Source organism: Bombus flavifrons, chromosome 16 (assembly GCF_040668555.2).
Source record: "Bombus flavifrons isolate JBK064 chromosome 16, iyBomFlav1_principal, whole genome shotgun sequence".
NCBI classification, from domain to species: domain Eukaryota; kingdom Metazoa; phylum Arthropoda; class Insecta; order Hymenoptera; family Apidae; genus Bombus; species Bombus flavifrons.
In genome coordinates this window covers 701648-717973 of record NC_138457.1, presented here as the reverse complement: position 1 = coordinate 717973, position 16326 = coordinate 701648, and the positions used below count along the sequence as shown (strand labels likewise).

General features: G+C 36.0%; 2 pseudogenes; one reads left to right on the top strand and one right to left on the bottom strand.

Moving 5' to 3' along the window:
* Positions 1 to 9150: 9150 nt before the first annotated feature.
* Positions 9151 to 9272, bottom strand: LOC138188567 (uncharacterized; annotated as a pseudogene).
* Positions 9273 to 11790: 2518 nt separating this feature from the next.
* LOC138188328 (inner centromere protein-like) lies at positions 11791 to 15882 on the top strand (annotated as a pseudogene).
* Positions 15883 to 16326: the final 444 nt, after the last annotated feature.

Below are 16326 nucleotides of genomic sequence, written 5' to 3'. Positions count from 1 at the left end.
GATATCGACTGTTTATAGTACGAACGAACCACGAACATTTTATATGGGACAGAGTAAATACAGAACCAACAAATACGTCCTACTTAGAATATTTGGTAAAGACCATAAATTTTGTATTGTACCTAAGGATTTCCCATTAATTGAAGATGCTATATTAGGTCTGCCATGTCTAGAAAAATACCGATACGAAATATCAAACGAGACATTAAAATTAGACGATAACGATCTGCACTTCCAGAAACCCATAGTAATTCGACCAGGAGAAAAGAGAGTTCAAACGATCTACTTGGAGGGACAACCAACGAGAGTATGTTTCTTCAATACTGGTGAGAAAAATCACGAAATTTCCAGTTATATAGAAAACAATAAAGATTTAGACCAAATTGCAAAATTCAAAGCCATTTTGAGGACAAATCATATCGAACGCGAATTTAGAGAACCTATAGAAAAAATACTAATTCACTATATAGACGTGTTCAACTTAGAAACGGACGTTTTACCTTGTACGAACTTGACGAAACACGTGATTACACTGAAACAAGATAAAATTATTAACACCAAATCTTATAGACCCCCAGAATGTCACAAAGCCGAGATCGAGAAACAAATGAAAGAAATGTTAAACAAAAATATTATCGAGGAATCGGATTCACCTTACAATTCACCAGTTTGGGTAGTCCCAAAGAAAATAGACGCTTCAGGAAAACAAAAATGGAGAATAGTCATAGATTTCAGGAAACTTAACGAGCTGACAGACCAAGACGCCTACCCTTTACCTGACATAGAAGACATACTGAGTCAATTAGGGAATGCTAAATTCTTTTCCGCGTTAGACTTATCATCAGGATTCCATCAAATACCCATGGATTTAAATTCAAAAAAATACACCGCGTTTTCAACACCGCAGGGACACTTTTATTACAACAGAATGCCATTTGGATTAAAGAACGCACCCGCGACTTTCCAACGCATGATGGACACAGCTTTCAGAGGTTTAATCAACAAACACTGTTTTGCTTACTTAGACGACATAATAATATTCGGAGATACCATCCAGAAACATAATCAGAATTTAGCAATAGTTTTGCAAAGACTTAGGGAACTAGGACTCAAGATACAACCCGATAAATGCGAATTTCTGAAACCGGAACTAGAATATTTAGGACACGTTGTAACGGGTGAAGGAGTGAAACCTAACGCGAAGAAAATACAAGCAGTAACAGACTTTAGGGCACCGAGAAACCCCACAGAAGTCAAATCATTTTTAGGACTGGTAGGATACTACCGTAAGTTCATAAAAAATTTTTCTAAAATAGCTAAACCTCTAACAGACTTCATAAAAAAGGACGTCAACTTTCATTGGACGGATAAACAACAAAACAGCTTTGAAACATTAAAACAGAGACTATGCGAAGCACCAGTCTTAACATACCCCGACTTTACTAAGACTTTTACGCTAACGACCGACGCAAATAACCAAGGACTGGGAGCAGTTCTTTCACAAGAAGGACACCCATGCTGTTTTATTTCTAGAACACTGAACCCACCTGAAACGAATTATACGACGACTGAGAAAGAACTATTAGCAATAGTTTGGGCATTGAAACGATTACGACAATACTTGTTAGGACGAAAATTTATTATTAGAACGGACCATCAAGCTTTGAAATGGTTGAATAATCGCAAAGATCCATCGTCTAGATCAATGCGATGGAAACTAAAGCTAGAAGAGTACGAATACACAATCGAATTCGTTAAAGGCAAAGACAAGCCAGTCGCAGATAGCTTATCTAGATTTGACGCTATTCAAAAGGTGGAAACCCCTGAAGGAACAGTAGTCTTAGATTTCTTATAACATTTTACGAAATGGAAAAAGAAATCAGAAATCCCAAAACGATTAGAAATGAGACCCAACTATCAATCCTTCTACCAATTGACTAAAACAGAATTAGGGGAGTCTGACGAGGCAATATGGTTACGGAAAATTAACGACATCCTACGAAATAACAAGAAAATAGGCATAGGAGGCAAAACGTTTGCAGAATTAGAAAAGGATCAAATTAAACTCATGCTTTTATATTTCAACGATAAACGACATCCTGTTACCTTTGCATAGTACCCAATTCAAGAGTTAACCGAGGAGGAGATAGAAAAATAATTCAAGAAAATCATAACGGTACGATAGGACATTTAAGAACCGAAAAGACATATCAAAGAATCAAAGAACTATACAAGATCCCAAATTTAATGAGTAGAATCGAAGACCTTATTAAAAACTGTGACGTTTGCCAAAAAGAAAAATTAGTCAGAATTCGACCTAAAGAAGAACCAGTAATTTCAGACACACCTTTATACCCTAACGACAAAATAGCCATGGATATTATAGGACCAATGACAAAGACCAAGCGAGGAAACCAATTCATCCTTTCAATTCATGACGAGTTAACGAAGTACCTAATACTAGTTCCACTAAAAACGCAACAAAGTGAATCCATTATCAACGCGCTATTAAACCACTATATTTATATATTCTCTGCACTCAAAACAATTCTTACGGACCAAGGACAGAATTTTATTAGTGAGCTCGTAATGAAATTTGACGAAGCTTTTAAGATTAAACATATCAAGACGACTAGCTTTCATCCTCAATCCAACGGATCATTAGAACGCACTCACGCAGTAGTTAAAGATTTAATTCGTACTAGCCTACGGGATAACGGCGATAAGGAATGGGATTTTTTATGTTTTTTGAATGTTTAGGGTATAATACAGCAGTTCACGAAGGAACAGGATTTACCCCTTTTGAATTAACGTTCGGTATAAAGGCTAATTTACCTTCCGCGATTGCAAAAACCACTAATTTAACATACAATGATATGTTCTCTCTATGGCAAAAGCAATTGAACAAATATTTGGAGTTAGCGAGACAAACACTAATAAATAATAAGAAACGATACGCTCGAGATCAAAAAAGAAAGATCGTTCGAACTCAAACAAGTTTCAAAGGAGACTTTTTACTAGTTCACAAGGATCACAAGAAAGACAAAATGGATACTGTAATTTCGACCAATCGCGGGGAGACGCAATCGCGAGGAGAGACGTCAACGGGAGTCGTAAATTCCCGTTACGATTATACTAATCGACACCACGAGTTGATCGATCCCCTGATTTCCGTTAAGATAATAGGGGTGATTAAGTTTATATAACACTGTGATTCACAGAATTATAAAATATATATTTCCAACACTTAAACTACACTGTTGAGTAGATACAAATCGTCGATAACACCTTGTCGCACGAATATGAGATAGATATGACTAATAGAGCAAGGTTCGTACAATCGAATTTCGTATGTTAGTGGACGTAGCACTAGAGGATACTTGATAGACACTAGATTTTGATGTTAGACTTCGACGTTGTAGTATGTAGAAGAAGTAAGTTGACTTGATCTAGCGGTGTTGACGAAATAAGTTGATTTGACCCTCCTAGTGTCGTAGGAGAAGTGATGAGTAGGAAGCCTCCTACCAACGTGGTTCATGAGTGACCTTGTGCATGGGAAAACCCAGCCTGTTCTAATAGATAGCTATTCGGTTTTTCCTAATGGGTGCGTACCCGCTTTCTTCGTGTTTTTAATTGCGCCTAATAAACCCAAGGACCTCTCTAAAAACCAGAGGTGCGTCGAAAATATTTTTAGGCTTAAGAAATCTTTCAGGACAACGGATTGAATGAAGACACATGTTGACACAATGAAAGAGAAAAGTTATGGTGGGTCCTTAGGTTTATTGAGGGTCGAAATGACGTTACGCAGGCCATCGGTTGCCCGGCCGCGAGAGATGCAGCGCCGATATATTAGGCGACGTAACAGATACCGAATGGTTAGGGCCATATCGAATCCATCGAGTCAAAACACCGTATTATGAGATAATAATTGATATAATCATTAAGAAAATTCATGGTAATAGGTTAAAAACTTATTTGGCAGAACGTTCATCGTAATTGCAACACTAACTTACGCTAAGTTTGGGACAGGAATTAACGTTTTACCATTGGATGGCAGTGGTATATTTCATGAGAAAATTAAGCAAGTGTATTTATATTCCGACGAAATTAATATGTATATAGGGACCGATATAAATGATATATTTGAAAAATTGAACCACATAAAAGCTAATGTCATGTTCATCGAAAAGGTATGCAAAAACAAATGCAATTTCCACAACGAGATAATCTCTCTGAACCGACGCATAGAAAAATTAGAAACCTTAGCACACCAATTGCGCCTTTTAACTCACGATTACACCATAACTAAGAGAGGATTATTGAATATTGTTGGATCTATATCGAAGAGTTTATTCGGAACTCTTGACACCGATGACCTAGACCTAATAAATACTAACATTGATAAATTATTTCAAGAGGGAAGCGAATTAAAAACCATAGTTGCGAATCAAACCGCGCTCATACGCAAGGTTATAAAATCTGATGGTATTAAACTAATCGATGAAATAAGAGTAAAATTTGATGAATATATGATCAATACCACCAGAGAAAGGCTAATCACAGATTTGATAATTCAAGCCGAAAGCGCGATTTATGATCTCCACTTTCAATTCGATGAAATATTCAATGCTATAAATATGGGAAAAGCAGGAATCCTTAGCCCTCAGGTCATTGATCATGTATTGTTAATCGAGAATTATAAAAAAGCATTAGGACATGTTAGGTAGATGATACATCTACACTGTACATGTGAATGTGTGTGTAAGCGTCAGCGGACGTTTCAGGTCATAGTTGAGACAAAAGACTGTTAGAAGCTTCTAGAATTGTCTGTTTAACAATAAGCGTGCGTGTAAGAAGGTTATCGAGGTCTTCAGAGTGTAATATATATGTATCGATGTTGTGTGCAAATAAAGCAATTAATTTATTATACCTTGATAGGACATCATCTTTATAACACAGTATTGGAACCTAAATACAAAAATTACCAGTTCATTCTAGACATATCAAGACTGACGGTATTCACTGTCAAAAGTAAAGTTTTCTTTAAAATAACCATACCTCTGTTAATAGACTCGGCATGGGATATAATACGAGTATACCCCATACCTACTAAAAGAGGCCGTGCATTTCTGACACCTGTAATCGAGCATCCAATATTCTTAACGCATCAAGTTGCATATATGAATGTTGGCAATGAATACCTCGAAAAAGATTGTAACACTAAAATAGGAATCACAATGTGCAAACAAAAACAAGTCACACACGATAAGAAATCCGTCCGCGATTGTGCGTCAGAAATCATCAATTTTAGCAGAAAGATAGACATTTGCAAATTTGCTGTTTACAAAATCGAAGATATAACTTATATTCCACTAACAGCCGAGAACCATTACATAGTCATACCACAAAAGGAAATTGAAGTTCACGTACTTTGCGACGCCACTCAAAAACAAATTAAGATAAGCAAACCCTCTATAATTCAATCTCCAGACGAACAATATCATTTAATATTTAACGACAGTATAATGAAAATAGGACAATCCAAAGTCAACGTAACGTTTGATTATAAACTTAAAACGATTCCTTTTGAAAACTATACCAGGATAAACTACCTGTTAGACAAGATTGAGAGAACACCTAGAATCTTTAGTCACATTCCAGAATACCAAAACGATTTAAACCAAATATATGATCAAATTGATCAACTGACGTATTCTCACCGAATACAATCGATTAAATCATGGCGAATTTCATGTCTACAAATAGCAGATTACGTTGCCTTAGGATTAACTGGAATCTATATCCTTAACAAAATAGGAATATTAGATTTATTGAAGAAATGTTTACCGACAAAATTATGTATCCACCTACTATGCTGTAAAACAAAAAGTAACATTCAAAATATCACGACAAACTCCGCACCCTTGACTAACCAGATAGAATTGTCAAGGACACCACAGACATCGACAAGACTCAAAAGCATAATATACCACGACGAAGAAGAACAAATACAAGTCGAGCCAACCAGAGTCCAATTCCACTGCACCATACTAAAGGAACACTAGGGGTTTGGAGGACCAAAACCAATCTAAGAAGGGGGGTGTGTGACATCAATCTCATCTCAACCATGAGATATCGACCCCGAGCTTTGGACTCCTTTGGACACATCACCACCTTATCATCATAGCCTACACAGAAGCTATGACACACCTTAGTCCACATCATAGATAAGACATCGACCACCGACCTTCGGACACTTCTCCACACCATAACCTACACCTAGCCCCTCAACATCCTAAAACCAAAACGTATATAAACCGAGACTTCACCCAGCTCGGGCAGTTCTTGTTCTTCTTCTAGTTGCTGTACGCATACAACCCCTTTTTCTCCGGTTCGGTGTTATTCTTTTAAGTGTTAACATTTATAATAAAGTTTATAAAGGAAAATTAGTAGTTGGGTTACGACTCAGCCCTCTTACTAAAATCCAAGTACCAACTTTACGTGACACAAGCCTGGATTCACGAGAATGAAGAGATCGTTGATCTCGTTGATCCTGCGGTTGCTCGAAACATATCAAGTAAGTCTAGATATTTTTCAAAATTCGATTAGTCGAAGTTGGAATTAAATTTACAAAATAATTTTTTAGCAACGCAACCTACAGTCGCTATAAATTCAAAAGTAGCTTCTATAAAACGGAAAGATCGTGAATTTAAGACTACGTCTGATGACCGTCTTATTATCACAGTAGATAATGAGAAAGATAATGAACCAGAACCCAAGAGAAAGAAGAAATCTGCACTTTTGTTGCACAGTGATTCAGAAGACGATTATGGTCAGAATTGGGGTTAGATTTGGGGTTAGGAATTGTAGAAAAATGTAAAGTAATTCAAAGAAACAAGTGAACGAAGCCAATGAATTTTTATGTTACATGATCAGAAGATGATGTTCAGTCTGTAGCCATGTCGCAAGCAATGGATAAAAAACGTAAATATAGCGATAGTTATGATAACATTAGCGTAAGGAGTAGATTCACATTGAAGTATCAAGATATAATAGTAATATATAATCTATTGTAAATTTTGGTCTGTTGTTTAATAACAATTTTGGTAAAATTTGGTATGGTATAGCAGGAGGGTCTGCAATACATCGACCATTGAAAAGATCAAGAACAGAATATATACCAGGAGCAGAATATAAAGCATCAAAGGATGGAGGTGATGTTAAAAGGAAAGGAAAACCGGATCCATATGCTTATGTACCTCTGTCAAGAGCAGCATTAAACAAAAGGTAAATAATGATACCATGAATTTTGATTTAAATTGAAGATACGCGTTGAATTGATTCATTTTTATCTTCAGAAAAAAAAGAAAAATGTGAGTAAATTTCAAAACATTATTAAAGGAGCGAAGAAAGGTGCGAAAATTGTAACGAAGCAAAGGAAAAACTAAAGTATAATATACCATACAAAAATTTTCAAAAACTATGCTTTTGTGGTATGAGTCTTTAATTATGATTAGGTTTCACTGGCTATAAATTTGTACATACATAAAATACATGATATAAAGATGTATAAGGAATGACATTGAATTAAAAATCTGTGACGATTAATAACATATGTGGATTAATTAATATCTGTTAATACAGATAAGCACTAGAGAAATTGACATATTGTTTGAAAACAAAATGACTTCGTTATAGAGCAAAAGAATTCTTATATTACTATTTATTTGTCTTGTGCAATCTGTTGACTACAAATTAGCGCTTACAAAAAGATCCTTTTACACAGATGGTTTAATTTATTGTATATTTCCATAGAACAAATATTGAAATCTTTACAACTGATACAAAATAACTTACAAATAATTATATTAACATAGGGACTAGTCTTTTTTTTTTAAAAAAATTAATTATATGATCCTTAATTATATCCTAGAATTAATTAGATCATATAATTAAGCACTTCTATTAAGCTAAAAGTATTTAAATATTTATGTAAACAGAAACTCACGTTTCTTTTGCATTAGCTCTTCTTAGGCAACATTCTTTCCAGCTCTCTAGATTTGTTCATTTCTTTTACAATATCCAATCCTCCAATGAGTTCTCCATTCACATATAATTAACGATACGTTGGCCAATCACTAAATTTTTTAAGTCCTCTAACATCATTATCTTGTAAAATATCAAACGTCTGGTAGTCTGTCTTACAAGAGTCTAAAATAGAGACTATTGTTCTTTTTTTTTTTTTATATTTACGTGGAGGAAATCCGCACGGATGCCAGGCCGCTTTTGGGGAAAGCGGCGTGGTAGTGTCGGACTCCAACTGACTAAAACCTCCACGATGACCGTCTCGGCTGCGATCGAGAGAGGCCCGGGAACCGGTGTGAGTGTCGCAATCGGGCCTCCCCCGCGCGCCTAATACCACCGCTGATGGAGCGGTGTGTGGCCATTGTCACACCGCGCCTCGTCGCCGGTGTAACGCCAATACATATCAGAGACCACGCCACTCACCGCGGACACGGTGGCACCCAGATGTCTGCACATCCTTGGCGCGTACCCTCAATAGTCTTAAGTACCCACCAGGGGCCTTGGAATTTTCATAGTTAAGGTCCTTCGGACCAAGCGAGTATTTCTTGTCTTAGATTCCCTTTTACGTTTATTGTCTACCACGTGTTAGCATAGAAAGTTGGTTTTCTTCGCATCTGGTATGTTCCGTTAGCAACTTTCTCGCGAGGGCGGCTAAAACCTTTCCTGGTCCACCAACCGTCTTATTATCCAATCGGAGACGGTGTCTACTGCCCTTACTTCCTTAACCAAAATTGTCATTAACAAATCCGATAGTCCCGTGTCCTCAGACACATCCACCCCTAGCCTTCCTCAGACACAGTATCGTCAGTAAGACTTACTTATTCTGTATCCTCAGAATAGTCAACATATCTTTATCGGTCTCTACCCTTATAACAGTCGCGTACTAAGTGTTATATAAAGTGGTTGGAATGAATTGTGATTTATGTTAATTTAGTGTGTATTACATTGTGCCTGCTGAATTCATAATAAAGTTCAATTAAAACAAAGTTAATAGTTGTGTTACGACTCAGCTATTTTATTTTATTTCATCAGCTAACCGGGGGGCGCGGCGGGCCCAGCGCGCTTCGCCAACGCCACACGGAGTTCCCAGGCGATCACCCATCCAAGTACTATTATCCGTGCCCGGCGCTGCTTAACTTTCGTGATCTGACGGGAACGAGTGCACTCAGCGTAGCTAGGGCGTTGGCTAGAGACTATTGTTCTAGAAAATCCGCAACGTGAAGTGGTAGGAGATCCTTTCATGAAAAGTATACAGGGCGTTTGATTTATTAATTTCTTTAGTCTTTCTTCGAGTTTTTCTTTAGGTTTACATGTGTCAAACGAAATAGAATCTTTATTGGTCAATAATTGGCGCTCAATTTTCTCCGTTATAGCTGCTGGATTAGCTCGATCGATTCTATCGACTATGGTGTTATTTCTTGTGAGAACAACTGTTGGTACTGCACTGATACCAGCTTTCAAGGATACATCAGGTATTTTTTCAGTTTCAATCTTGGCGAACCTAACCGCCTGATACTCGGCTAGTTTGCTCATTTCTTCGATCACATCATTTATTTGCGAACACTGATCGGCCCAGGATGAGTAGAAATGAATGACAGAAAGATCTTGTGACCTGACACGACAAACGAACATGACTGAAAATCACCGACTTAGCAATTTCCCAAGTTTATCACAAAATTACATCGATAAAAAATTGTGAATTGTGAACTTTTTCACATCGCACGAAAATAATATAAAGTCGTAGTTATCTTTTGTTATATTGCAATATTTAATCTATTTCATCATAAAAATAAAAATAGAAAATATTTTCATTTGCTACTTTGAACAATATTTCGAGTCAAATTGAATTGAGATTAACTAAATCTTTTATACAATAATATGTTAAACAATGAATATTCATCGACTAGGTTATATTGTTTCTAGAAACTGAATTACTTATTATTTAGAATTACTCACTTGATTCTTGAATTCTTGTATTCTTGTTCAGAATTAAGATTACTGATAGACATCCTGTCACTTTACTTTGTGTAATTGATAAACACGCGATAATATTATCAAGAAATATTTTGCAAATTCGTTTATTCACTACGACAGCTTCTACGCAACTTTTAACATCGCTCTTATAAACGTTTTATATTCACAAATGCGACACTACCGCGGCTGTGCAGTAGTTTGCCAATTTCCTACATTCTATAGTAGAATAGTTCTACTACACATGGTATTCTACAACAAACTTCATTAAATTATTTTAATAATTTGTGAACAATACTAATTTATGGCTTAATTATCGTTACTATTTCTCTGTTATTTGACGAATAAAATAAATTGAAATGTTGTTAAGGAAATTATATGTATGTGTCGGAGATGAAAGGACATCAGAGCCTTCCTTTTGGAACCTCGGGAAAATCCCTTAACACCGTAATCTAGATTCTATCATAGGCGTAATTAAACAATTGTCGTCTTTCGATCCGATTGTACTTGTTCGAGATTTGTGATAATGAGCTTGGGCACGAGGCGACAGCCAGTCGCCGAACGTAGCCGCGGTCACGGGATGAACGCTTTGTCTAACAAAGGTATGAAGTAATTCTATAGCTCTCCTTAAAAGAAATAGTTGTAGCGGCACGCGACAGTAAACATTCCAGCGGTTTCTGTCCCGTGACTCGCCATACGCAGACCCTATACTTCGGGTATGATGGTTACCAGATGCCGACGCATCTCCGCAGTACATGTTCAGATAGCCCGAGGGCCGTTATAAACATTAAGATCTAGTTACCTAAAGTCCTTCAAACAGGCAAACAGTCTTTGTCCCAACTACGGGAAAATAGGGGAGATCTATTTTTCAACGAACGACGCTTCCCGCTAGCAACCTTCCCTCAAGGATGGCTAGCATCCTTTTCTAACACCAACATGGAAATTGACCAATTAACAGCAACGTTAATTTCCCTCACTTTCTGAACGAGGGCTATCCTCGACGAATCCGGTGATCTCGTGTCCTTAGACACACCCCATCATAGTTTTCCTCTGCAGCATCATCGCGACGGAAAGTCATTCTCTCGTGAGGTCGTATTGGCACGTTTAAACAAAGAGTTAGTTTAGTTATACTTCCACCGTAGCCAAGCAAGTCGAGTACGATTTAGGCTTTAGAAGAAAGAGCATCCTGTTATCCCGTTGACCGCGGATTCGTTATTGAATCTAGGATCATTGTCATTAGCTTCTCGAGTATCTAATTACCACGGTTACTTGTCAAATTCTGTAATAATCGTATTTGCACTAGTTAATGTCTTCTCTATTGCATAACGGCAATGTGTAATCCAAACGAAGATTCGTTTCACGCCCCTAACCCTAACCCTAATCATAACGTGAACCCGACATATCCATATTTGTTCAAATGAAGAGCATAGTCCAGGAACATAGCCAGATTCGTCGTACTAATATGCCAAGTCCCTCCGAAAAGATACCAATCGTAATCCGTAAGAAAAGCCAATCCTCACAACAAAAGCGATCAACCCATGTATAGTAACAACTCTCACATAGCCTATAAATCATCAATTACTTTATAAGCAAAAAGTCTCTAAGTTCGCATCTGTCTGTCCTTCTGCCGCATATACCAACTTCAGAACTAAGTAATTTCTCGTTCAATTTTACTTTTTTACAATTTTAATTTTACTTTTACGTTCGGCTCGTCAGACACATTATTATTACATTATGTATGTCCTAACGATATTGATACTCCGAGGCAGAAAACAACAACATGACTTGAATTGTCCTCTAGCTCATGTGCCGCTACATGTACCTCCAAGGACCAAAATTTGCACAGTTCCGCTTGTGACACGAAACGAAGATTATCCTCTCCCTTCCTTTAACGCATTTTGCCATTGAAAGATGCTAATTTCTGTGACTTGTTTTATCTCTGTTATAAAAGTTCATATTTACAACTTTGTAGTTTTCACGCAAACGTAAAAGGTAAGTAAATATTAATAAATATTATAATAATATAATATAATACTATATAATAATATTAATCAATACTTCGCTATTTACTTATTTTATTTCCATTAAAGTATATTGTATTTCTCATTACAGTACTTTCATTTTTATTTAGTGTAATAATAAACATATACGTTAATATTCATTGACATTAGTGTAATTGTAAGCTTCACTGTAAATTTAATAAAATTGATAAGAACGGAATTGTTAAAAGGGTATATATGTATAATTAAACTTTAAATAATTAAAATTTTATTCTCAACGTTACTTCATTATTTTATTATAGTTTCATATAAATATTTTTTTTTTAAATAATTTACATATGCTTCCAAGTTAAGTGTTTGTATTAATTGTTATATATGTCACAATTTCAACCACAATATTAAATTATGGTATGTATTATTAAAAAGTATAGTTTAATGTTTATATTAAATACTTATAAAGAATTTATTTGTAGTTTTTAAATATGAGATCAAAGAATGAGATTAAAGCAATGATTACCAAAGATATATCGAATATACATAATTATAGCTTGGATGTTAAAAAATTTAAAAACGACTAGTTTGAAGATACTGTTGATTATTTACATAGTTTAATGCTGAAATACCACTATCAGTCTCTGGCCCTTCAATTACAAAGACGCCGAAAGTTTTGAAGAAAAAAGGTTATCATCGTATAGAGACTATCCCAGAAAATGATATTATCAATATTGATAATACAGTATCGGATTCTACTGCAATACATGGTAAAACAGAAAATAAAGATATAAAAACTGGGGATGTGGTAGAAACAGTTGGCTGAACAAGAAGAGAGGCTTCAAGAAAAGCTGCAATTAATATTAAAAAGCAGCAGTCAATGTCACTTGTTGCAAAATTACGAAGGCCATTAATTCTTGACGATGACAGTAATGTAAATGTTTGTATCATATTATGACGAAATTTAATACTTTTAATCTTACCTCAAATCATATGTTACTAATCAATACTAACCTTTATATATATTACATAATAATGCTTGATATCGATTAATTAATATGTTGAAATCTAATTACTTAATGTATGTACATTGTATATGTCGGAGATGAAAGGACATCGGAGTCCTCCCTTCGGAACCCCGGGAAAATCCCTTAACACCGTAGTCTAGATTCTATCATAGGCGTAATTAAACAATTGTCGTCTTTCGATCCGATTGTATTTGTTCAAGATTTGTGATAATGAGCTTGGGCTCGAGGCGATAGCCAGTCGCCGAACGTAGCCGCGGTCAAGGGATGAACGTTTTGCCTAACAAAGGTATGAAGTAATTCTATAGCTCTCCTTAAAAGAAATATCTCTGGCGACACATGACAGTAAACATTCCAACGGTCTCTGTCCCGTGGCCACACGCAGTTCCTATTCTTCGAGAAAGATGATTGCCAGATGTCGATGTCTCTCCACAGTACGTGATCAGCTAGCCCGAGGGCCGTTATAAACACTAATATCTAGTTACCTAAAGTCCTTCGAACAGATAAACAGTCTTTGTCCCAACTACGGGAAGATAGGGGAGATCTATTTCTTTCAACGAACGGCGTCTCCCACTAGCAACTTTCCCTCGAGGGCGGCTAGCATCTTTTTCTAACCACCGATATGGAGATTGACCAATTAGCAGCAACGCCAATTTCCCTCACCTTCTAAACGAAGGCTATCCTCGACGAATCCAAGAATCTCGTGTCCTTAGACACACCCCATCATAGTTTTCCTCTGCAGCATAATCGCGAAGGAAAGTCATTCTCTCTGGTGGAGTCGTATTAGCGAGTTACGTAACGTCTGCACGCTCGGTGGATATTCCACGTTTTAACAAAGAGTCCGACTTAGATTTTGTGAGCATGTTCATCCACCATCCCGTCGACCGCGGATTCGTTATTGAGCCTAGGATCATTGTCATTAGTTTCTCGAGTATCTAATTACCACGGTTCCTTGTCCAATCCTATAATAATCGTATCTGCACTAGTCAATGTCTTCTCTATTGCTTATCGACAATGCGTAAACCAAACGACGATTCGTTTCACGCCCCTAATCCTTATTACAATGTAAACCCGACATATATATAAATACTATTATAACGTTGTTAAATACATTCTAAATTTTTAGAGGGAACGTGGAAGCCGATCTAAAAAAAAAAGGAAAGTGGTAGAAGTAGTTCAGATGAAAAAACACACAAGGCCCTACAAAACATAGTAAAACAGAAAAGAATGTTTTAAGCGAAACAATTTCAAGGAGGATCGCGGGTACTTCACAGATACATTCACAGGATCATCTTTTTATAAAAGAAGATGCAATACAGCCAGAAAAGATTGAACCATTAAAGTTTTCAATGACAACAAAAAATAGTAATATAATGAGAACTTTTTCACAGAGTGAAAACACGAAGGGTAAAAATTCTAATATTAGTGATGATACAGTAATTGCACCAATAGGAAATGATATTGAAGAACTTTCAATGTGCGAGGATGCACTTGAGATATTTACTTCTCTTATGAATTCCACGATGGACATCAATTATACTTATACGCAGAAGATTAGATTAGAATCTTTATCACGAATAAAATTAAACGAAACTGTAGTAATTCATAAAAACTTGGCTAATAGTATAGGAAAAAATAATGAACCTAAATTTACATCATGGTCGTCAATAACTTTGCAGGAGAAGCTAAAAGAAGCGATGACAAACAAAGAGTTTGATGAATTACTCACAGAAGATGAGTCATCCCCTGAAGCGAAAAAGTCTAAAGCAAATATTAAGAAACAAGGAATTAAAAAACGACAAAAACGGCAGAACAGATCTATGACATCGAGCGACGATGCAATACTTAATACTCCAACAAAACGATTTCCGAAGGAAAAGAATACAATTACAGGATTCCAGGAATTAAGAAACACGTATAAATCGAATGCTCTATTCGATCCATATGTCAAGGATCTGTAAAAAAAAAGAATTGAAGCATTTGAACAGGCAGGCATGGACACTCCAAAACTTGCTGTTGATATTGATGCATCAACTAGAATAACTCGAACATAAACACGAGAACAATACACTAGAGCTGCTGCTTTGGAAAATGCAAACATTGTAGAGAAAGATATTGCTCATAAATTAGCACGAATGTCGGTTGCAAAAGTCAAAAAAATTCCGCTAGCAAAACAGAATAAGGATGTCGATGAAAGAAGAAAACAAGAAGAGCAACAGCGTTTACAACGTTTACAAGAACAAGAAGAAGCGGAGCGAATACTAGCTGAACAAAGACGTCGAGAACAGAAAGCTGAAAGACGAAAAGAAACCGAATTAAGAACTCAACGACAAGCTGCAGATGAAGTAATGAAAACTAAGCATCAGATGATTATATCACAGGTAACATTATAAACAATAATATCAAAGTATTCTTCTGTTATAAAAGCACAAGCTATTATTCATACAATATTTTAGACAAAATATAATTCCAAACAGCAAGGTCTAACCACTTACGTTTTGGATGGTGATCCTGACGACGATGAATCAGGTCATGAATCCAGACCAAAGCATACAATTCCACATTGGGCACAATGTAAGTATTGTTTTACTTAATAATACTTAATAAATAATTAATAAATATAAATTTATAAATATTACTTAATAAACATTAGAATGCATAGAGTACTCGAATTTTTATCAATTTTAGCGCACATACGTGAAAATCAACTTGCAATGCAACGATACATTCCAGAGAAAGCAGTCTGTAAATTCTTTGATAGCAGAAAGTGCACACCAGATTTAAGGGGGTATTCTGGTCTAGAGGCATGAATTTCGGGCGATTTTTGAAGCTCTGTACAAGCGAAACAAAAAATATTTTTGCTATCCTTTTTAGCATTTGTTTATTGATATTTCGAGATTACGTAAAAAATTCACTGAGAAAACTCAATATTTAAAAAGTTATGAGTTGGCAAAGTGGGTGTTTCCAAAAAAATGGGGTGTCGTGGCGTGCATGATATCAACCCTTCTGGTCATCTGAGATAAAAAATGCGAACGGATTCTTAATTAGTATTGATGTCGCTATCGTTTGAAACTTGGAAAAGTCAATATAACATTTTTTCACAAAATGACGGCCGTTTGAAAAAAATTTCTTATTTCGCACGTTTTTTTGACAATTCCGAACTTTTAAAAAATAGTAACATTAAAGATTTTGAGCTGAGCGTGATCCGGACGATAGAGGAGTATATAAGGAATATTCGGACCAAATTTAAAATA